This window comes from Sarcophilus harrisii, chromosome 6 (assembly GCF_902635505.1).
Source record: "Sarcophilus harrisii chromosome 6, mSarHar1.11, whole genome shotgun sequence".
NCBI classification, from domain to species: Eukaryota; Metazoa; Chordata; class Mammalia; order Dasyuromorphia; family Dasyuridae; genus Sarcophilus; species Sarcophilus harrisii.
The window spans coordinates 44,035,684-44,059,150 of record NC_045431.1 but is presented as its reverse complement, the minus strand read 5'-3'; the positions used below and the strand labels follow the sequence as shown (position 1 = coordinate 44,059,150).

Sequence of the window (23,467 nt, the reverse complement as noted above, 5' to 3'; positions counted from 1 at the left end):
TTACACACAGAAGCTGTGGGCTTTAGACTGACAACAGCATTCAAAGACCTGGTTCCACACCTACAGGCAAAACCACAGAGAAAGAGAAGCTGTTAGTATTGTTTCAGTTTTCCCTTCTCAGGTTACAAATGCCAGAAACTAAAAACAGTAAAAAAGTAACAGTAAAAAGCGACAGTTCCATTGTCTGTGTTCTATGTTTTTATTGGCTTTTCTATAGAAAGCATATCATAAGCCACAAATATCTCATTAGCAGACCCAGCTCCCTCTTTTATGTGCCATAAAAATGCAGTTGGTAAAATAATACCCAGAGTTACCTCCTCTTGCATTTTGATTTCTGCCTGCCACAAAGAGCAATTGTAAGTACTTGAACCAGTTTTCTATGTTCCAAAGAGGAACAAAACCTTCAATACACACTTTCTGTAAAGATGGTGAAAGAAACTAAGTTGAGTAGGACTGAGACCTTCCAGAGAGATACTCTTCTCTGACAGAACAATTTCACACTCATCAAATCACTCTCAGAAAGATGGAATGCAACATCCCACCCTCAATTACTCCACAATTTCCTCGAAAAACAGCTTAGACAAATACCCATATAAACTGGAACAACCAGTTAGCTCTTCTAATTATTACAGCTTCAGGGTGACAGTCATTTTCTACTATGTAAACAATTTTCCTTAGAGACTTTCCAGATATTTGACAAAAATCAACATCTGCAATCCAGTTTGACTATTCATGGCATAACCAAACCATCACTGAAATACAGCTCTCCATATCACAGAACTATGGATTTAAAATAAAATTCTTACTGACCCTAGAAAGTAAGGGGACTGCCTCTGCTCTGGTAAGAAATGATTTACTTTACAAAGCAGATTTTTCATTTTCCCTTTTCTTCAGTCCATAATTAGAAGGCTGGAAAATGGAATCTCACTCCTTCCCAATTTGGTCCCTTTACCTATGGAGAGGTCCTTGCCATTCTTTTCACTGGCATTTCTAATGGAGCTTGAAATTAACATGCTTTTTTCTGGTTTGAGCTTTGTTTTTTTCCTCGGTGTTTTACTTTATGCACCATATTAGAGAAGTCAGCAGAGCTTCGGGAGCAGTTTGTCTTAACTGCTGCTATAGAACCAGGGGGAACAAGGAACGCATAAAATATTAATATTTAAGCTTCTCCCAAGGAATACAACACATTTAGATGAAAGAGAAAGATTGAAGTTTATGTTCCAGAAGAAAAAAAATATTGACCAGGTTACAGTTTTTTTAAATATATATTTGGAGAGCAAACTACCCAGGAGTGATCCAAGACCAGCATAACTAAATCCATTATTTCCCCATCAAACTTAGAACCTAAATGTAGACGATGTGCTTTTGGGGAAATGCTATTTTACTTTGAGATAGGAAGGCTAATTAATTCACTTTTCAAAAAAGTTTTAAGGTTTGTTAAATGTTTTTATCACACTGTCCCTGAGAGTTAAAGATTATTATTCCCATTTTACAGTTGAGGAAACTGAACCTCTAAGGAGTTAATTAAGTATCTTGATTAGCAGCGTCTAAGATCTAAAAGCAGGGGCTGGCTCACATCTCTATTTGTATTCTTATTCCTAACTTACAGTTAAGTTCTGGGGAAAATATAGGTTTTGTTTGCTTGATTATTTCTGTATATATATATATATATATATCGATGGTACATTTCCTGACTTTAAGATTAACACACTCTAAGGGAGTAAAGGAGAAAGAAAGAGAAAAAAGAAAGAATTCTAATTCATCATTTCTATAAGATTGGTAATAATACAGTCAGAATTCTCTCTCTTTTTCTCTGTATCTCCCCCTATACATTTGAATATCTACATAAATACATAGATGGAGATATATGTATGTGTATATATGTTTACACATATATACAAATTTATATATACACCTACACCTATACACCTATACACACATACACACACACACATATACATATAGTGTATTAAGTATTCTATATCAGATTTATTCAAAAATTGCTAAGAAATACAATTATAATTTTCCCATTTCCCTCTAGGAATATGCTGGGTAAGCCTTATTCATTTATCCAAGCTGACAGTTATGACAATTTAAAACTGAATTGTGAATATTTAATCTCTGATTAAACAAAAACTAAGTGACATCTGCTTTGCTACAACATACACCTAAAATTAACCAGAATGAGGGATTTAAACTCCATCCAACTGTCATGCTATATTTTAACAATTCTTTTGAACAATTCTCATATTTAAAAGATAACTAGATGTATACAAACTTTTCCTTTTATATAAAATATTGTAATTAAGTCATCATTTGAGATGAGAATAAAGCATTTATTTAATAAAAAGGCTTCTAATTTATATTTACACCATTAGATTGTATCTTGAAGGTAGGAACTGTATCTTCAATATCTTTCTAATTCCCAGTTTTGAGCACCAGGAACTGCACGGAGCAGGTATTTAACAAATGTTTGCTGATTAAATGGGTAGTTCAGCTATATAGCATTACTTATACAGAACATAAATGTGCATTTTTAATTTTAAAAAGCCAAAAGTTTCTATATAATGCATACGATAATTAAAAGAATGGAAAACATATTATAATGAAAATGGCAGTTAACAGAGAAGACACAAACACTGATCTCACATTAAAGAATACTTTTGAAAAGCAAGTATGAACAGGCCTATTATAGGGATGATCAAGACTTAAATGGAACATCTGTTCCTGCTGGGAAAATACTGTACTTTATTTAATTTTATTTTTGGTAGTGGATAGAGCACTGGGCTTGGAATCAGGAAGACTCATGTTCATGAGTTCAAATCCAACCTCATATATTTACTAGCTGTGTGACTGCCTCAGTGGCAAACCGTTATCTTTGCAAATAAAACCCAAAGCGGGGCAACAAGAGTTGGGCACAACTGAAAAATTGAACAACAACCCATATATTGTCTTTCTTCTGCACAATCATTCATATTGTGGTTTTCTTCACCACATACTGCAATCAGTTCAATATTCTTGATTATCATACATTTTTACAAGTGTTTCCAAAACTGGACCTAGCTCATACAATCATTCAGTTGACTAATGTGTGTGTGTGTGGGCATGTGTATGTGTGTATCCAAACATACATACATATATATATATATATAATATGTATATATATACATAGTATATATGTATATATACTATGTATATATGTGTACATATATACATATATGTACACATATGCATATACACATCAGAAATGATCACAGACTCTGACTCTTAGTTCAAAATTTCCCCTTCCCATTTTACAACATTCCTCTTGTGACAGCCACAATATTTATTTACATTCCTTTTAAGGGAATAATTTTCATCCAAATGCTAAAGATTGTATTGAGAGAATTCAGTACTTCAGAAATGAAAAATGGGAGGCTTCAGAATCAAATACTTAAAGGAGATCATGGCTTGAAAATAGTTAAATTTGAAATGTTTTATAGATTTATAGGCTCAGCTTAAGTTAAAAAGAAAATACTCTGTAAACATTCAAATCTGACAATGCATGCCAGTGTTCATATCTTTATTGTTGCACAAATTGCTAACTAATCATTTCTTTCATTGTGAGCCAGAGATGTAAGAGATAGCAATGGTGTTTATGAAGTAAGAATTAATGGCAGAATGAAAGCAATCTACAGAAGAAAAGTTAAAGCAATCATGTAAATGTTAGGAAAATCCGAGGGTAGAGGGAAAAGAGTGGAAATGTGATGTGATAGAAAGAGTCCTGGATTTAAATTCAAAATAATTTGGTTTCAGTACTAGTTATGTAAGTGTGGGCAAACTACTTCCCTCTTTATATATCTTGTGTATACAATTACTAGCATAGTTTCACCTGCATTAGAATGTTAAATCTTTGAGGGAAAGTACATTTTTTTGGGGGGGGGTTTCTTTGTATCACCAATGCTTAGCATAGTGTCTGGAACATTATATACTTGCTGAAGGTTTGATGAATGATTGAATAACTGACTTTTATTCCCCCCCCTTAACTTTTCTCATCTGTAAAGCGAAAGTACTAGCATAGCAGTTTCCTAAAGCATCTTCCAGTTCCATAAAGTCTATGAATATATAGCCACAGCAGAAGATACTTCTGGAGTGCCAAGAAAAAATGCCCATGTTGTGGAAAGCCTTTATCTACTACTTCTCACTAAAGCAGAATTATTGGAGGCCCATGAAATAAAGGACAATCATTTAAATATGATGTACTAAATCATTTTTTCTGATTACAAAAGCTTTTGATATAACTATTTTTAAATGCTGTGTTAAAATGTATACACAATGCATGAAGTGTTAAATTTTCAATGTTTCTCATGTTTTTAAATTTTAAATATTCCTATATTAAAATTAGGCATTGTGGGAGAAAATGAAATATTCAAAAGACTAAAGGAAGGCATAGAAGTAAAAAAAATACATCTTGAGCTGTCAAACATAAATAAAACACCATGGGACTTTCTGCATTTTTCATTTAACACATACACACACACACACACACACATATATATATATATATATATATATATATATACACACACATACACAGTGTCATAATGTTAACAGAAAAAAATGATCATTGTCTTTTTTATTGCACATTTAAAATATAAGTCCTTTTGAATTTGAAATCAGCAATCTATAGTTGTAAATAACAGACTGGTCAAAGGTGAAAGGTCACAACCATTTTAAAAGATCTGAGAGAATTTTCAAAAGCTGTCTGAATTTTATGTGGCATGTAGTACAAACTTATCACACAGATAAAATAGAAAATTAGAAGTGCATTGCTGGCCCCTAGAGAATGGTATGATACCTTCCAAGTATAAAACTGATTTTGCTACAGAGCTCATAGCACTACAATGGGAACAGTTTTACCAGAGTCCATTTCTTAATTCAATTCATTTTTACTGCAAGTTCAACAAACTTTCATTAAAATAAAAATAAATAGATTTATATATGACATCCTGTCAAGATCATGTCAACCCACTAATTACCATTCCTCTTTATCTTTTATGATTTTTCATGCTAGATTAAACTGAGGTAAATTTCCTTCTGTAACAAAATTAAAATGACCATTACTTTGTTTATTTCAAATACTTGATTTCACATTAAAATAAAGTGTGGGTTATTATAAAATTGTATACTTTGAGAAGTATAAGATAATTTAAATGATTAGTTTTGATATTCGTAGTACATGCAAAAAAGTTACTTTGCACTTGACAAATGACAGCACCTTAAATAGAACTGTTTTGTCTAGAGGAATTAGTGTATCCCTGTTCACTGACATCCCCTTAAGGCCATAACACTTCAGTTCAGTGTACTTCAATTCCATGTACATTTATATAAAACATTCAATATGGGAAAGGCACAGTTCTTAGTCTTAGGAACACAAAATTTGCTACAGTTCTTACCCTCAAAGAACTTATATATTGGAGGGGAAGATACAATAAGCATAGCAAGAAGTAAATATAAAATATTAATAAATCTAAGACCACACTTCAAATCGCTTCCATTTGTGTACTCTGGATATCTTGTCACCCACCCTGCCCCTTCCCTGATTTTTAGGACACCTGTAATAAGATAATGGGGAGGGGATTCCCTCAAGACCTGAACTTTAAAACTTCCATTCTCAACAGAAACATCTTAATCAGTGAGTCAATGAGTGTCCTCATCTGACTCACTACATTTAGACAGCCACAGACAACCAGAGCAGCCCATGCTTTATATTCTATCAAAATATTCACCCCAGACACCTTGCCATTTGTCCTGTCTCTTGGGTCCCACCCTCCCCTACCTTCTGCTACCTCTTGTTCTAGGACCAAGTTGATCAATCAATACTACTATACTACCATTTTTCCTTCTTGATTCATGCTCTTTGCTACTAGTCAAAATGAATTTTTATGACTCATTCAGCCTCTATCCCCCATGCCTTTTCAAAAGTAGCGCCTCCTCTCTCTTGTCTACCTTTTAGAATCCCTAATTTGTTTAAAAGTACAAGTCAAACGTTATTTCCTACAGAAGTATCTTCTGTACTGGTTTCTCTGGGAATCAACTAGTCAGCCTTGGGACTCCCCACATGTTTTTTGCTCTAGCTGCCACTCTCACATCAGTATTATATTTCCCTATTAGAACTTCAGCTCTTTAGGGAAAGAGACTCTCTTCTGCATTTGTATTCCCACAGCTTAGCACAGTGAAAGGCACATAGTAATTAATAAAAGCAGTTTTCTAGCCAAAAAGGCCAGGGGATTATTGGGAGCAGGGAGAGGCATCACAGGCTTGTAATTCCAGGTGGGAAGGCTGGCAGATCTTTTGAGCTCAGGTGAGCTACACTTTATACTATTTGGCATTATGATGGTAAGCCTCTGGGAGAAGGGGACAGGTGGCACTCCTAGATTGACTAAGGAAGAATGAATAGGGCCAGACTGAAAGTGAAACAGATAGGTCAAGAGCCTGTGCTGATCAGTGGTAGGATAAGACTCCTGAGTGGCTATTACAAGTCGAGGATGGGCAAGACACGTGAGGCTATGGGGAGAAGGCAAGGGGAATGAAGAGAGAAGGGAAGTAGGGTAGGGTACCTATTAATTTATAGTACATTTAAAAAGCTTTTAAAGGAATTTGAAGACTGAGACAACATTAACTACTAGGGAAGGGGACAGAATGAAAAAAGATGTTTCTGTAGGAGATAATATTAGATTTGTACTTTTAAACAAATAGGGATTCTAAAAGGTAGACAGGAGAAAGGAGGCACTACTTCTGAAAAGGCATGGAGAATGATTCCAAAAAAAAAGCCATTTTGACTAGTAGCAAAGGACACGAACCAAGGACTAATATAAAATAATACCTGAAAGATAGGTATTGGGAAAGGTCATTAAATGCCAGACTGAGGATTTTGTTCTTCATTCTAGACACAGGAGGAGGCCACCAAAGATTTTTTTTTTTTTAGTACAGAAGCGACATGGTTTTAAGAAAATTAATTTCATGTTGCTAAGGTGAAACTTTCTATGCTACAAGCAGGGTTCTTTCAGGTCACAGGACATCTTGGATTCAATGTTTTAAGGTAAATCAAAGGAAGGTATCAGGGTGTAGTAGGAAGGAATACACTCAGTATCAAAGAAAATAAGGTTTCAAGAATTGCCAATCTACTTATTCCTACTGTCCCATCTCTCACATCCAAGCATCCAGCTATTTCAATGCCAACCCCAATACTGAGAGCTGTCCTTTCCTGAAATGTGCAACGTTTCTAAATACTATACTTATTGATCAGAGGGTAGTTTGAGTCCCCTTAGATTTGATCTGAGGATTCAATGGTGGACATTGATAATAATACTAGGGAAAACACACACACACACACACACACACACACACACACACACAAACAGATGGTAACTATTTCTCTACATGTCCACCAAACATGTCCAACCTGAAAAATTGAGGTTTGTTGTTTATATTGGAAAAATGTCAACATGACTTCGCAATTCTTTTCAATTTCCTTCCATTAACACAATAAATCTAAGGTTACAATGAGGCAACACTCTTTCAAAGGTGCTTTTTGGAATGATAGAAACTAGGAAAAGAGTCTGGAGGGCTCCCCTTACTGACTAAAGCGGAAAGAGAGATGGGTGAACATTCCCTATTACTTCAGGTTATTCAGTTTGAACCTGTCTACTCTATTCATGCTGAGACATGTTCAGGGTAGCCTAATTATGATATGAAAGCAGCAGTGTTGTGAACACAAAGTAAATGTTCTATATCTTGAATCTGCTTTCTTCCATAACTAAATTTAGGCTTGATTTCCAAAGAGAAATGAGAACATAAACTTAAATCAATTCTATTTTACCTAAGGATAAGAAAAGAGAGGTAATAGCCAATATCTCTTATTTCTTATGTAAAAAGATAGCTTTTTTTCTCCTAAGTTTTCACCAGAAAGGTCTATCACAATGTTATCTTACATGCATTTAATTAAGCCAAGTATTTCAGGATGAGAGTAAGTGAGAAGTAAGTCTCATTTAGTGATAATTTAAATTTAATTTTTTCTCTTGACTTTCCATTTGGATATTATAAATATAAATACTACTTTTCTGATCAGACTCAAAAGTGAGTTAATATGAATCATGTTAAACTACTAATTAAAAGGCCTTGAGTAAATTATTAAATCTGAGGATGAGCCTCAATTCTCTCATCTCTATAATGGGAAGACAGAATGGTGGTAGCATCATTTATATTTTCCAATTTTGACATTTCATCAAATATGGGGCAATTTTCAAATCCAAATAAAGTTCAAAATAAAACAACTTTTAAAACTATTTTCCACTGGTTGGTTCTTTCTAAAATCATATTCATTCAATCATTTATTCAACAAGCATTAAATATATGAGCATTATACCCTAGTGGATATGTACAAAGAGAAAGAAAATTAAGAATAAATTTCTACTTAGTGCCATTAAGAAATGTCATTCATTCATCTAGAGCAAATGTTATGAGTGACTAGTTTATTCTCAGCAAATCTTGCTTTCAAATATATTAACAATATTCAAATATGCATCGGTCTACTTGAGTTATTTGTTTTGTCATTTCTCTTTATTGCTAGTACCCGTTTTAATTATTTGTTTAATTATTGGCACCTAGATATCTCTATTTTTTACTTTATATTCTTTTTTTCCTACAAAGGAAGGCTAACTGATGAATCATTCCTTTGACCTATAATAAGTTTGAAAGAAACTAGATTGTCTTTAGGTTAGCCCTTTGAATCAACTTACTTGACAAGCTCCTCTTGTATCTTCAACAACAGAATGCAAAGCTGAAATACATTTAGAGGAGCATGAAGGGGAAATTTAAATATTGACCATTTTCTTCAGAGTCGTCTTACTTTCAATCTCATTTCTCACTTTCATCTATTTCCTTTTTCCCTTCCTTCCTTTCTCCCTCCCTCCCTCCCTTCTTTTCTTCCTCTTCATTCTTCTCTTTTCCCCCTCTCTATCCCTCCCTCCCTCTGATCAACACAGAAGTTGATTGACTCACTCATTTTCAAGCAAGGCCACATTTTGCCCCCTTTTGAGAAGCTTGTTGGCCCCTGGAGCTCATCATATCAGTAATGGAATTAGTATAGCAGATGAGTTGTTTTTTGCAACTAACAAATCCTAAGCACAAGAAATCCACTAGACTCAGCCTCCCCAGAAACTGGATTACAGGTGTATGCCACCACATGCAGTCCTATTGTTTCTTTTTAAAAATAATTTGAATTGCAACCCCATAATATAAGATAAACCTATATTCAAATGTAAGTACAAAGAGAAACTACAAAATCAAGTAGCTTTTGTAAATAGTTTGAGGTCAGCTGGACATGTATTATCCATCTCAGCTTCTGACTCTATTTAAAGAATAACTACTGTAAACAGTAAGAGAAATGGTATATACAAAAATAGGACTTGTCCAAAACACTTCTAGAAAACAGTACTAGAGAAGATGAGCTACAAGGACAGAAGTAATAGATATTTGACAAGATGAAGGCTTCTTAAACTGTGGGTTGCAACACCATATGGGGATCTCAAAATTGAACGTGGGGTCACAAAATTGTGATGTATGAGCAGTAAATGACACATATGTGTAGGGTCCAATAAATTTTTCTTGGGTGAATAGGAGTCATAAGTGGAAAAAGTTTAAGAAGCCCTGGACTAGATGGCACAATAGTTCTATTGGTGGAATGTGACAAAACAAGTAAATATTCAGAAAAATCTGTAAGATGCTTTCCAGCTCAAATTCTGTGAGTTTATTTCTTCATTTATTCATTGTCCTGAAGAAGCCAAAGAAGCCTCATTTACATATGTAATGCTGAAGAGATCTTGGTTCCATCTGCATGGATACTTCTTGTACAGATTCACAATGAATCTGAAATTTCCTCTACACTTGAGCAGAGAGCTTATTGAGTTGCTCCAAACAGTCATCATTAAATGGGTAATTCTCTGGTGAGGAACTTCTCATAGCTCTTGTAGACTTATCTGCAGACAAAAATACGTAGCTCATCTGAGGGCCCATACTTTAAAACATCCCAGATTTATCTGGGATATGCCTTAGCATGTGCTGTTGGCGTAGGCTTTGAGAGTCACTCCCAAGCCATGATAAGGCATTTGAGTACAGTTTTAATAGATGTTTTCAAATTACAACATGCTTAGCTAAATTAGCTACAGTATTGTTCAAACAAATTAATAGAAGTGATTTTATAAACCTTCAAAAATCATTATAAAAGGGGGCTCTTAGGAGTTCATGAATTTTGAAAGATGCATTTCTCTAAATCTATAAGATGCCATCAGAATCTGGCTCTTTGTAAACCAAGTTGTAAAAAAATAAACAAAAAACAATATAGAACTGGTGCATTGGAACTTGAAGCAAATCTTGATAACTCCAGTTACTGGGATTAAGGAGCAAAAGAGGGCTACCAAGAAATGTGTGGCATTAATGGAGGCTGCCATCAGATATCTTGAATCAACATTTGCAGCCTCCTCGGGTGGAAGGAGTGGGAATGCTTCCAGAGTCATCCCTGAAGAAGCAAAGAAGGATAAAGATATAGCACAAGTGGTAAAATCCGGTTCAAAAGTGTTTAGGATTGCATAATCATTGACGTTGGTCTCAGACAGCAGAAGAGGATAAAGAGACAAACAGCAAATAACAAGATCATCACACCATTGTCTGTCCCCTGGGACATATCAGAGTTTGTGAACCACTAGCATAGAATCTCTTAAAACCATACCAAAGCAGAACAAACAGGGGAGCATAAAACAACTTATTTTCCTACTACCAACAGGCCAATTTCTTTGCACGAGCATTATACACTTTTGCTCTTGCACTTAAATTATCTTTACTCTTCCTCAATCTCAATACCCGCTTTGTGAACAGAAAAAAGACACAGACAGTACACTGCATTTCTATCTCACTATCATCTATTATTCAAGAAAGGTCTCATTGAATAAATGTCTGTTCAGAGTCTCTAAACAAATTTCATTTCTGAACACTACTGTCTGCAGCCCAGCAGGCTATTTCACCAAGATAAGATCATACATTTAATCAAATGCTCCAAAAAAAAGAGAAAAAAATATATACTCTAAGTTGGCTTAATAATGTCAAATAATAAAAATGCAATGTTGACAGCATACTAATTTTTAGTATTCTTTCTTCAAGGATTTATATCAAAGGGCAAGGTCAACTGCACTTAGGAGTTCTGCTAATTAGGGAGTCTGTTATCCATTACTCTTCCAAGCTGTCTTCAAATCTATTTACATGGATTTGGTACCTAAAACTTAAATAGAACTGTTACTGTCAATATGGCTTTTCATCTCAAATGCAGTTAACAGAAAATCATACTCTACATGGCAGAGTTTACAAGTTAAAGATATTTCACTAGTTTGTAGAACAAAGAGACCATATTCTTCCAACACACCAACTATCAATATCATGTGCAAGTGGAAGAAAAAAAAATTTAGAAGGCCCTGCATGTATATGCATCCTGGATATAGTTCTTTTGTACAATATTATTAATATTAAGTAGATTTAACTGCTATCTTGAAGTTCTCATAAGGAAGCTACAACTGATGCTTGAATGTGAAATGATCTCAAATATATAATGACAAAATCCTATAAAATTATCTGTATCAAAGTATCTAAAAGAAAGGGCACTAAATTTACAGTCATAGGTACATTCTAATCTTCTTCCTTACTCTTTGTGCAATCTGAGACAATTCACTTAATCTCCCCTGTTTTCAGTTTTCCTTCCTGAAAATTAAGGAGTCTGGATTAGATTAGGGGTTCTCAATCAGGGTCTGTGGATGGATTTGAGGAGGCACATGAATGTGGATAGAAGAAAACAATATTTTTATTTTTTGGTTTCCTTTTTAATTCTATGCATTTTAAAACATTATTTGAAGGAACCAGACTGCCCAGATCAGTTGACTTAATCAACTGCCTAACATATGCCAGGATCTGAGCTAAGCACTGCATTTATTTTGTATCCATGACACAAAAATGTCCATGGATTAAGTGATCTTCAAAATCTCTTCTACAGTAATAGACACATCGAACATTCTTAAAGTTTAGAATCATATATATACTTTTTCCCATTGGAAGGGATCCCAGCAATTCCATACTTAAAAAGGCATCCCTAGCATAACATGACTAAAGAATCACTAACTGGCCTTTGCTGGTAGACTTCTAATGGGGAAGAAACCTGGTGCCAAGGTAGTTCATTAAACTTTTGCATAAATATAGTTGTTGGGAAGTTTTTCTGATCCCAAGCTTAAATGGGTCTCTCTATAACATCCACCTATTATTTTTCCCACCTTTGCCTTCTGGGATGAAACAGAATAAATGTAATAGCTTTTCCATATGCAAGCCCTAAATACTTGAAGATGGTACAGTTTTCTATAACATCTTAAATGGATCTCTCTGCAACATCCACCCATTATTTCTTCCAGCTTTGCTTTCTGGGATGAAACAGAATAAATCTAATAGCTTTCCCATATGTCAGCCCCTAAATACTTAAAGAGGGTACAGCTATCATACCTCAGTCTTCTAATCCTGAGGCTAAATAGTCTTAATTTTTCCTACTCATCTTTATATAAAACCAACTCAAGGCTTTGTTACACCATGTTAGACATTCCCCAGCTTATCAATATCCTTCCTAAACTGTAATACTTCAAATTGAACACAATAATCAATATTGCCCAACCAAGGTAGATTACAAAAGTACCTCTTTATTCCTGGAAGTTATGGTGCTCTAATAGAGGACCTTGATAGCATTAGTTTTTAGGGTTTACATTATACTACTAATTTATGATAAACTGTAGCCCAAACAGACAAAAGCAAAAAAAAAAAAAAACCCAAACCTGACCTTTACTATAAAAACTTGACTTTAATGACTCTTAGCTCATCTTATAACTATGAAGTAGTTGTTTTAAACTCTAAGTGTAAGACTTTAAGTTTACACTGAATTTCCTTTTATTTGATTCAACCCAATACTTTGGTCTTTGGAGAATTTTCTTTTACATCACTTCTGGTATCCATTGGGTTTTTGATCCCTCTCAGCTTTGTGTCATTTGCAAATTTGATAAGCATTCATCTATGACTTTATCCAGGTCTTTTATGTTTAAAAAAATTAACCAAAACATATCTAACCACCAAGATTCCTAGGGGTCTCCCTAAGATGGAAACTACCAGAATGAAGGTATATCTGTCAAAAAGCCTACTCTGCATTTTTAAGATGGACATTAGCAAGAACAAAGTATTTAATGTACATAAGTTAGATGAACACAGCCCTTTGAATATATATCCTTATTTAAAACTATTTTTATCTTATTGTAAATTAGTCTCATGGATAGAAATAAGTCTTAGAAAACAGTCAGACATGAGTTTAAGTTCTACCATTCATAGTGGCTTTATGATCCTAGCTGAGTCACTTGATCATGTCTTAGGCAATTCTCTGATTTTAAGTTGCAGTGAGTGTTGACATAGTAGAGGGAGTTTCTTTATCTAGAGCTCCCCATACTAATGAAATCACAGATGCAGGCACAATACCTTCCCCTTCAACCACACCTTTTGTTTTCATAACAAATACATTGCCAAATATATCCTCATGAGGCTATCTCTGAAATATCTACCTGCAACATTCACCCATAGTGTTCCTCACCTCTAATTCTAAGGAGGAAAGATGTATTTTCTCAGGAGACCATTTCATTGCTTTTATAAGCATACTATTTTCTTGACTCGATACTTTTTTTTGTTATAAGCAACAAATGACAATGTAAAAATGTGCACTTGTAATGTAAATCCTTATTGATGTTGACTCTGAATTCAGGAAAGATGCCATCTTGAATGAAAATATAAAAGAATCATTTTACTGTTAAATATATTTATTAATGATTATGAAAGTGACACCTGCAGAATTTCACACTCAAATCCTGATTTGTCTATTTTTCTCCTGAAAGGAAACTGGATACTTACCATGGGTAGTCTTCCAAGTGCCATGCAATCATAGCTTAGTACTTTGCCATAAAAGCCATTAGAATAATGCAATCAGAATGTTTAAAATCTTTATGAAAGGGAAAAGCACACATATATTCATGTCCCTGATGTTTGATATAAAAGTTAGTTATATCACAACATATTCATTTTAATATTCCATGTAATGGTGTGGAATTCTAAATTATGTTGGAAATGGTAAGTACTAATCATTGATACACCAACTGTACTAAACATTGTGAAAAGAAGTTAACAGGATCTAAGAAAACTTTGAGTTCTGTCCTGTCAATGATACGTATTTAAAAAGATGGTCAAAAATAATAGGATCTGGGATATTGGCTTGATGTGGGGTTTTTCCCATTTCTTCCCCTGCCTCATCCCCCCCCCCCACACACACACACACACATTCCCCCACTCAGTACTTAGAAGATCTTTGAGGAAAGGAAAAGGAAAAAACAGGGGACCATTGAAAAACCTCTTACAGGGTCAGCTGTCAATGGAATGCATTTTAGTATTCAGGTTACCCACCCATGCAGAACATCAAAAACTGGGCTTGAGTCCTTCCCCTATTCTCATAGGCTTAAGCTAATGCTGAGCTTCTGAAGCTGCACTGAATAGTAACACACTCTGCCTCTGCAGGACTTGTAAACACCAATACAAACTGATTAAAAAGAATAGTGTAGTTTCTTTTTGGCTTACTTCTTGTGGTATCTTCTAAAACATCAAATCTTGAATATTTTCCAGTCAGCTACTCAAAGATTCCACCTATATTCTGGTGTTAACACGCAATTCATTTTTACAAATCTCTACCGTGTCATTGGGCCTAAGCTGCTGCTTCTTCAAGCTAAATGTTTTATCTATCATTCAAATAAAAGTTACTTATTTTTGTGTCTATTATCCTACCACTCATTATTTTCACTGATATTGCTATTGCCATATTTGAAAGGACTGATTATTTTTGTCCCCTTCAGCATCAGTCTTAAAACATCTTGAGAATTTAAATGGCAAGATCTCATCTGCATTTTCAACAATCATGCAAGTGTGGGAGCTATGAATCTTAAAGTATGAAGTCCTTTAAAGGGTCATTATGGCTTTATATATAAATGTTTATATATATATGTATATATGTGTGTGTGTGTATGTGTGTGTGTGTGTATATGTATGTACTTACATATCTATATTATAAAATTCTGAGATAAGACATCTATAACTGATAATTTCATGTGTGAAAATTTTGATGAATTGAATGTAAAATATTTTTCTAAATTGTTCCTTGAATTTCATATCCCATTGCAAAAATCAGTCTTTAGACCTGATGTTTGGCAGTTGTCACAAATATTTTCAGATCAGGATGACTATTAACAGCAGAATATTATGTCTCCAAAATAAAAATGCGAATTTCCTGCAGAGGTTAAAAAAAGCATACATATCAGATGCATGTGTGTGCACACACACAACATTCCTTAATCTTTTATAGAAATATTTGTGATTTCTATGAGGCATCAAGTGAGAGGAAGCCTAATATGAAAGATAAGACATTAAGACGTGTCAGAAAGATCTAAGGTCAGTTTAATTACTGTGTAATCTTAAATCAGTTACCTTATTTATGATGAGAAGGTGGGATCCAATTGGCCTCTAAGGCCCCTCCAATTCTAAACTCTAAAATTTATTTGAATTCTTTCTAAAACCTAGGAGTTTATAACTAAAAAATTAGCAGATTTTGTTCTTTATAATTGCCATTTGCTGACATTTTGTAGGCATTATAATGCAAAACAATACCTGATTTGGGAGAACTACTTTATGATAAAATGTCTGGGACATAAAGCTTGATTAACCAAAGAAGTTACTAGAAAAGATGAATTTCAACTCTTGACTTTATCATAAAAGACTTAGGCCAGAAGTAAAATGTAGCTATGTATTAGACAAAGGAAATTGGTACAAGGGATGAATGTGAATATCAGGACTCTAGAGTACAGCCTCAAAGAGTTATCAAAGTAGTAAAAATGCACACTCAAGTTTGGCATCAAGTAAAATTACCCAGTTATAGCAATACTTATTTCCACAGTGAATATCACACCACATTAGACATTAGAGTTTAAAACCACTGATTTTCTGGCATTTTAATTAAAATAATTATTCGATTTTCCTTCTAATGAGAATGACCAGCTGAACTGTTCAGATACTTGTTAAAAGATTAAAAGTTCAGGAGGTCTTCTGGTTTGCTTCTCAGGTATATAAATATTCAATTATATATTCTGAAAGCTAGTCTTCATTAGGTATTGATATAAAATTGCAACTTACTCAATACAATATGCCCAGCCTCAGAAGAATTGCTCTTCCCCCCCCCCCCCTTCTCATCTTGCTCCTGCTCCTGCTCCTGCTTCTGGCACATAACACAGATCTTGGCACATAGAACCTATTCAAAATATGATTGTTGGCTGAATGATTCATTTCTTTCTATCACAAATACCATTCCTTTATAAGCCTTAAAATGCTATGGCAGTATAAAGGCTTTCTTCTGGATTACATTCAATAATGCTTTAATAATATATTTTAAGTTCCATGTTTTCACCCATTGAACAGCAACTTAGAAAACTGAAGTCATTCCTTTGAGCAGCTCACTAAAAACAGCTGTTGGGTGAAGGGGTGGGGGAGTAAAGACAATAACAAATCTGCCTTCTCCTAGGATGTTAATACTTGTTTTCTCAAAGTTTTCTCAAAGATTATATCACTATTCTCTTAGCTGTCCCATAATAATACCAGTTAAGATAGTATTTTATAGTTTTTATTTTACATCTAGTAAGAAAAGTATCATTTTTAGTACCATATAAGCTCATTGGATTCAGAGCTGCATGGGACCTTTGGTCCCTTCTGGTTACATGTTCTCATTGAACAGATGAGAAAACTGAGGACCAAAGAGTTGGAATTATTTATCCAAAGTCACATAAGGTAGAAAGTAGTCAAACAGATCACATCTCCTCTGGCGTTCTACAAACTTCCCTTAAAGTAGGTTGAATTCTTATGATTCTTAAATGGTAGAAAACTAAATACTAATCATTTTCACTTTCAAAAACTTTGATAATACTTAGTATGCTCTGAATCCTGAAGTTGAGTTTAATTTCAAACATCATGAATCTTCACTAGATGTGATATCCCAAAGGCATTAAAACATATATATATATATATACACATATTCTACTGCCCAGCTTCTTAAACTGTTGTTCATGATCCCATATGGGGTCTTGTAACTGATGTGGGGGGGGTCACAAAATTATGATTTATTATCTGTAAATGTTTGATTTGTATACCTATTTTACATACATATATACCTGAGATCACATAAAAATGTCTCAGGCAAAAAAAGGTCACAAGTGGAAAAAAGTCTTAAGAAGCCCTAACTACTGTACTTTGGACCCATTCATTCAATAAGTTCTAGTCTTCAAGAATCGTATTCAGATTGGAAAAGAAAATGAATGGCAAAAGATTTTATTGATGAGGAGTCAGATTATGCTACAGCATTTCCTCTCAACCCCCCCCCCCAATCTTTTTTCACACAGGTGTTTCAATAGAGTACACTGGGCAATCAAGCAAATTATATTATTTTCTCTCCTAGAGGGAGCTTTCCAAACAAATAAGATTACTATAAATAGTATCCCTTCGTAAATGCCAGAATATTATAAACTGAATGCTAAATTCTTTTAAAATGTATATATGTCAGCACCTTGAGATAAAACCAATTATCACTAAAAGTATTACTTAGTTTGAGCCCAGGGCGGTGAAGAGACCAAGATGCCATATCTGGAAATAGTAAGTTTTGGAGGGTTTGTTTTTTTTCCTTCCTAAACTGTAGTTTGATACAGACCTACATGATCAGCTATAGAGAAAAAAAAAACAAAACACAATTTTTATGAACTTGACTTTTAAGGAATATTCTCACTCTACATATACATTTATATGTATATGTATACATACACATATATGAATTTTAGTTAATTATTCAAACAATAATAGTTAGTTTTTTTTGATTATACAGGGATCACTTTGTCTACAATGAAGTGTCATAGCTAGTAGAAAGGTCTATGAATAAAAACAAGAATACTGAGCCCCTTAGGACATATATGCAATATAAATTACACTACTTTGTCAAGCAGGCCAATAAACATCAACATTAAAATCAAAACCTACATCAACAACTCTTAGGGAGTGAAAGAATTTACATTTTCATCTCACTATACAATAACTCCATTACACAAGAAACTAAGAAAAACAACAGGGCACAAAGTTTATATTTGCATGTTTTATTGTAATATGGAGAGAGAAAAAAATAAAGAAAACTTAGAAAAACAGGAGGTACCAAACAATAGTAATTCAAATTTAACCCCCTCTCTCAACTTATTTGAATGCTAAATTATAAGTAAATCTCATCTTCTGTTAGGGCTCTCCCTGTATACACAAATTCACATTTGCAATGCAATGCAAATCTGAGAAATCAAAGAAGAAAATTTCCAGCTGTAAAACTGAGAGAACAAGGCTTCTTTCCCTATAACTCCAACAGCTCCATACTGGATTAAAACTGCAGAACAACCTCTGTTGATGAGGCCAGTTTAACTATGAGTTTGAAATCAAATACAGCTTTCTTGCTGGGATGTACAAAAAAGCACAGGGGTCAAGGTGGTCGGTTTCTAACAGCAATCATCACTTCTGCACAGACTTCTTTTTCAACTAAAACACCAGAATTTGGAACCACTATTAACTAGTCTGAATTGAATCTCCTCAGTTTCCCACTGGATTATCTGACAGATGATTTTGCTAAACTTAAATTCTTGGGATTTTCTAATATTTTTCTCTTTTCTTTGTGATGTCCTCAGCAAAAGGCTCACAAAGAAGCATATGCTAAATAAAGTCCCATTAAAGACTCTTTGCCTTTCTCAATTACTAAAAACAATGCTATGCACACTCTCAGCAGCAGGAGCTAGAGAAGTCTCATGTTATTTTTATCCTCTAGGAAAAGAGGTAAACATTTACATGTATAATACTTAAAGATACCATCTGAATACTTTTAAAAGACCCCTCTTTCACTTCTCAAGTTGCAAATTAGAATGATAAATACACAAACTAATTCAGGAATGAGACATCAGAAGCATTTAGATATCTGCAGATTACATGCTGATAAATCAATCTTCAGTGAATGGATTCCTGATGCTATCTTATAGTGATATCTCTAAAATTTCTAATTTTCATATTGCACTTGCCAGTGAATCATTTTCCCTTCCCGAACTACATGGAAATAATTCCATCAACCATATAAATGGGAAAAGGGGGAATATATTACTTGACAATTATGGGGTGCTAAGGAATGTGATTCAAGCACTTCTGACATATTCACCTTCCACTAAAGACTGCACAATACAGATGGACACAGCTCTCATGACATCAGAACCTGTGGAATGTATGACTGCTAGGAAACATGCTGCTGGGAAACAAAGAAGAGATCTGATCAAATCTTTCTAATGTAAGGCCTGGGAATGACTAGGATCAATCTTCTAGATAGGGAATTAAAGCCCTGATTGAGGTTCAAACTTGACAGCAAACTGGACAGCCTTATCACATATGCTGTGGAAATAAAACCTTCCTACAAAGACTCATTTCTCAGTTATCTTCCAATAATTATAGCTCTCTCAACTATCTATCAAAAGAATTCCTTCATGTTGTCCTTTTAATAACTAAAAGGACACATCATTTAATCAAATTTGGCTTCCATTCATTCAATATTTCCCTTTTTGCAATCTTAGCTCTTTTAGAAAGTGAGAGAGAGCTATATGCAAATCCAATCTGGGATCCTCTCCTTTTTAGTATCTTAGAAACCAAATACCCTCACACAGAACAGTATTGTACTTTCAGTTCTAAATAGAAGGATACTTGCAACAAACCCCAGAGAAGCCTGAGTATAACCACAACAAAGGAATTTTGCAGCTCTCTCAGGTACAAGAATTTAAGGACTTTTACTTAGAGAAAAGTAACAGTTTATAATAGAGTATTTATCTTGCGTTTTCAAGTCTTTGTGCCTTTCCTACAGCATTTACTTAAAAAAAAAAAAAAAAAAGACAATGGATCTCTTTATAAAGGTTGAATGCTTAAAACAGATCCCTTTTAACTTCATGCATTCTCTAGAAGACTCTTTTGGGTGACACTTATAAAAAGAATCAAGAAATCCATTCTATCCCAAATCCTGAGGCAATTCCAAAAGAGTGGGAGTCACAGGACCACCCCATTCACCGCTGATTGGAAAGATACTAGGCGAAAGTTGGCTAAACTCTTTCTACACTGCATGTGAAAATGACTCAAAAACAAAGCATTCCAAGAGCAGTTGCCAAATCTGAGCATTTCACAGTGAATTTCTTGAACCAAGTTAGGGAGAGTAAAGAAGAAACTACAACTAGTCTGTTACATAGTAACTTCAGAGGAACACAGAAGGAATTGCTCCTTTCTCCCTAGTCTCCACTCCGTCCCCCCCCCAAAAAAAAATAAATAAAAAGCTGTCTGCCGGAAAGGCAAGCCAGAAGAACAAGAATGCTAATGCTTTCTAATGAATAAGGCGAAAGGGAAAATCAACACAATAGACCTCGGTTTTGGCTGTAACTGCAATTGTTACACTGAAGCACGCACGCACTGTTGTTTACAATGTGCGTTAAGTACAACTGGCACGCATCTCTGGCAGGGATGGAGACAGAGTACCCCGGAGGTTACTCACACACCAAGAGTTCTGAGAACAGTTTTCAAGGTTTCTCTCCGAATGAATAAAAGCAAATCCGCTCCAGCTTACTGAGGATGGGAGGCGTAGAGGGGGGTCTAAGGAAGCGGGGAGGAGAATCAATAGAACCAGGGAGGGACAGGCTCGTTTCGGTTATTTAAATCTACGGGCGAGACTATCCTTTCATCAAGGAAAATTAGGTAACTGTCTCCAGCGCAGCACCAGCAGCTCTGCTTGGAGAAGCAGCGCACATCGCCCCTGACTGCTTACTGGTTTGGGGAGAACTCTAGAAGGTGAGAGCCCGCTGGACTCAATCAACCCTCTCATCCCCCGCGCCCTCCTTCTTCCTCCTCAAACCAGATTTTCCAGTTAAACCGAACAGAGACGATTTCGATAAAACAGCTCAGCTTAAGTAGCAGCAGCTTTTCCATCTTCCTATCAAACACCCCCAGCTCATTCTCAAGTGCGCGTCCGACCTCTGAGGGCTGCTTAAACCTCTGGGGGACCCGGTGTAACTCCCTGGGCAACAAAAGCTAGCCCTCGATGTAGCTACTAGCCCATGAATAGGAAAAAAAAGATAGAAGGGGGAAAAAAGGCTAAAAGACGAAAGAATGTCCCTAGCCTTCCCTTCTCCCAGCGTGAAGAGGTGCCTACTCACCTACCTGTAACCCAGCATGTTCCAGTCACCTTCGCACTTCACCTTTCCAACTCCTCCCCGCCATCACTGGTGGCCCCAGTTCCTGCCAGCACTTCTCCCCAGCCCTTTGCGGATACCACCCACGAAAGTGACTCCCTTTCTCACGCTTGCCGGGCAGAACCTAGGCTGGAGGGCACCGGAGGGAGGGTGACTTAGTCAAACCTAGAGGTATGAAGAGGTCTGGGAACAATTGCCTAGGAGTGGGCGGGGGAGGGGGATCTACCCAAAGCAGGTCCTGAAGTAGCCAAATGGGGCCAGCATGGATGCTCTTGACCTCGAGGGAGGAGGATACAAAGGAAGCTCAACAAATCTGTCCTCTCAGACCTTGATCACCCTCCCCTAACCTTCCTCCTCCAACCGCTACCCTAAACCCTCCTTCAGCCGGACAAGCCCCAAGCACAGAGAAGCCGTCGCCTTGTTTCAACCCAGCAGAGAGGGCTGTAAGTATGAAGGGGGGGGGGATTATGGAAAACGTCCATATTTTCAAGGGTGTGCAACCGCCAGCACTCTTTTCTCCCTTATTCCCTTAAGCCCCGCTCCTACTTCAAAACACCGAATTGTTGCAATTATCCTGAGCCGCCCAGTATCAGCATCTTGCACTGAGCCTTCGGGAGGGCAGCCCTCCCTCTCCACATTATCATACTGTGCGTGTGTGAATGCCCCGCACCATCGCGGCCGCCGCCGCCAGCCCCCGATGCCAGGGCAAGAGGGACGAACGCATCAGGCTGCCCTCATCCATTACGATGACTATTACGATGAGTGTGAAGAATAAATTACCTTTTGTAACCTCCGGTTCCTGAGATAGTCCCATCAGTTGCTCAACAGCCTGTAGCCAGGAGCTGCTCCCACAATCCAGCCATGGAACCCAGGGGGGGAAAGATGGACCTGCCACAGTAAAGACAACCTCCTCCCCCTAAAACAAAAATAATAATCGAAGCTCGAGAGCGGATAGCAGAAGGGTGGAGAACCCAGGCCAGGATAAGAGAAAAAAAAAAGTGTCTCCTTCCCCCTCTTCTTGTTCTGCTACATAGCCACCTCCACCAAGGGGGGAAGGGAGAAGAGGGGGGAAAAAGGCTTTTCTTCCTTTTTGTTTCCTTACTGATATACACACCAAGAGGGAGAGGGGAAAGGAGCAAAGGAAAAAAAATGTATTTCCTAGGCAGTTGCCCAACTTCAGAGTAAGGTTATGTCTCCAGCAGCAGCGCCCACACCAAATCGTTGGCTATTAATATGCGGCAGTCATTGCCTGAGCTGCTGCTGCTGCTGCTGCTGCTGCCGCCGCCGCTGCCGCCGCCGCCACCACCGCTGCTGCTGCTGCTGCTGCTGCTGCTGAGGCTTCTCCTCCTCCTCCTCTTGCCGCCGCTGCCGCTGCTGCTGCTGCTCAGGAGAAGACCGTGCTGAAGACACCAAAAATCTTCCACCATCCCCCCAGCTGATCTTTAGAGCCAGTTCCCCCCCTCCACGCACTCCACCCCCCTTTTCTCTTTTCTTTTTCTTTTTCTTCCTCGTCTTCCTCTTTTCGGTTTGGAGTGAAAGAGATGAAATAGGTAGGGAGAGCCAAGGGGGGCAGGGAGGACTGCTGCTCCCCCGGAGCCACCACCTCCTCCTGTTGTTCTTTCCCAGCGAAGGTTTCTCCCTCCTGCCTGTAACCTGCCCAGAGAATGGGGGAGAGGAGCACGCAAAGTCCTTCCCCGGTGCAGAGCGTCGGAGCGCAGACCCAGCAGCGGCCGAGGTGCTGAAGCTCCGGGCGGAGCAAAGGACTGAGCCCGGGGGCTGGAGCTGTTTAGCTTGCGGGCTGATCCAGGGAGCTGCGGGCATGTGGGAGCTTCATTGCCCGACCCCCCTTCTCCCAGCCACCGCCGCCGCCTTCTCCTCCTCCTCCTCTTCCTCCTCCTCCTCCTCCTCCTTCTCCTCCTCCTCCTCCTCTTCCACCTCCTCCTTCTCCTTCCCTTCTTCCACTCACCGAGAGCGAGCGAGGATCACACACTCAC

At 36.8% G+C, this 23,467-nt stretch overlaps 1 long non-coding RNA gene across 1 annotated transcript in view; it reads right to left on the bottom strand.

The window, feature by feature from the left end:
- The window catches only part of LOC116420164, a 253,344-nt gene extending 230,577 nt beyond the window's left edge, over positions 1-22,767 (bottom strand). Inside the window, exon 1 of the long non-coding RNA XR_004230445.1 lies at positions 22,254-22,767. This is a non-coding gene — a long non-coding RNA (uncharacterized LOC116420164). The remainder of the gene's footprint in view (positions 1-22,253) is intronic.
- Between the last annotated feature and the right edge of the window lie 700 nt (positions 22,768-23,467).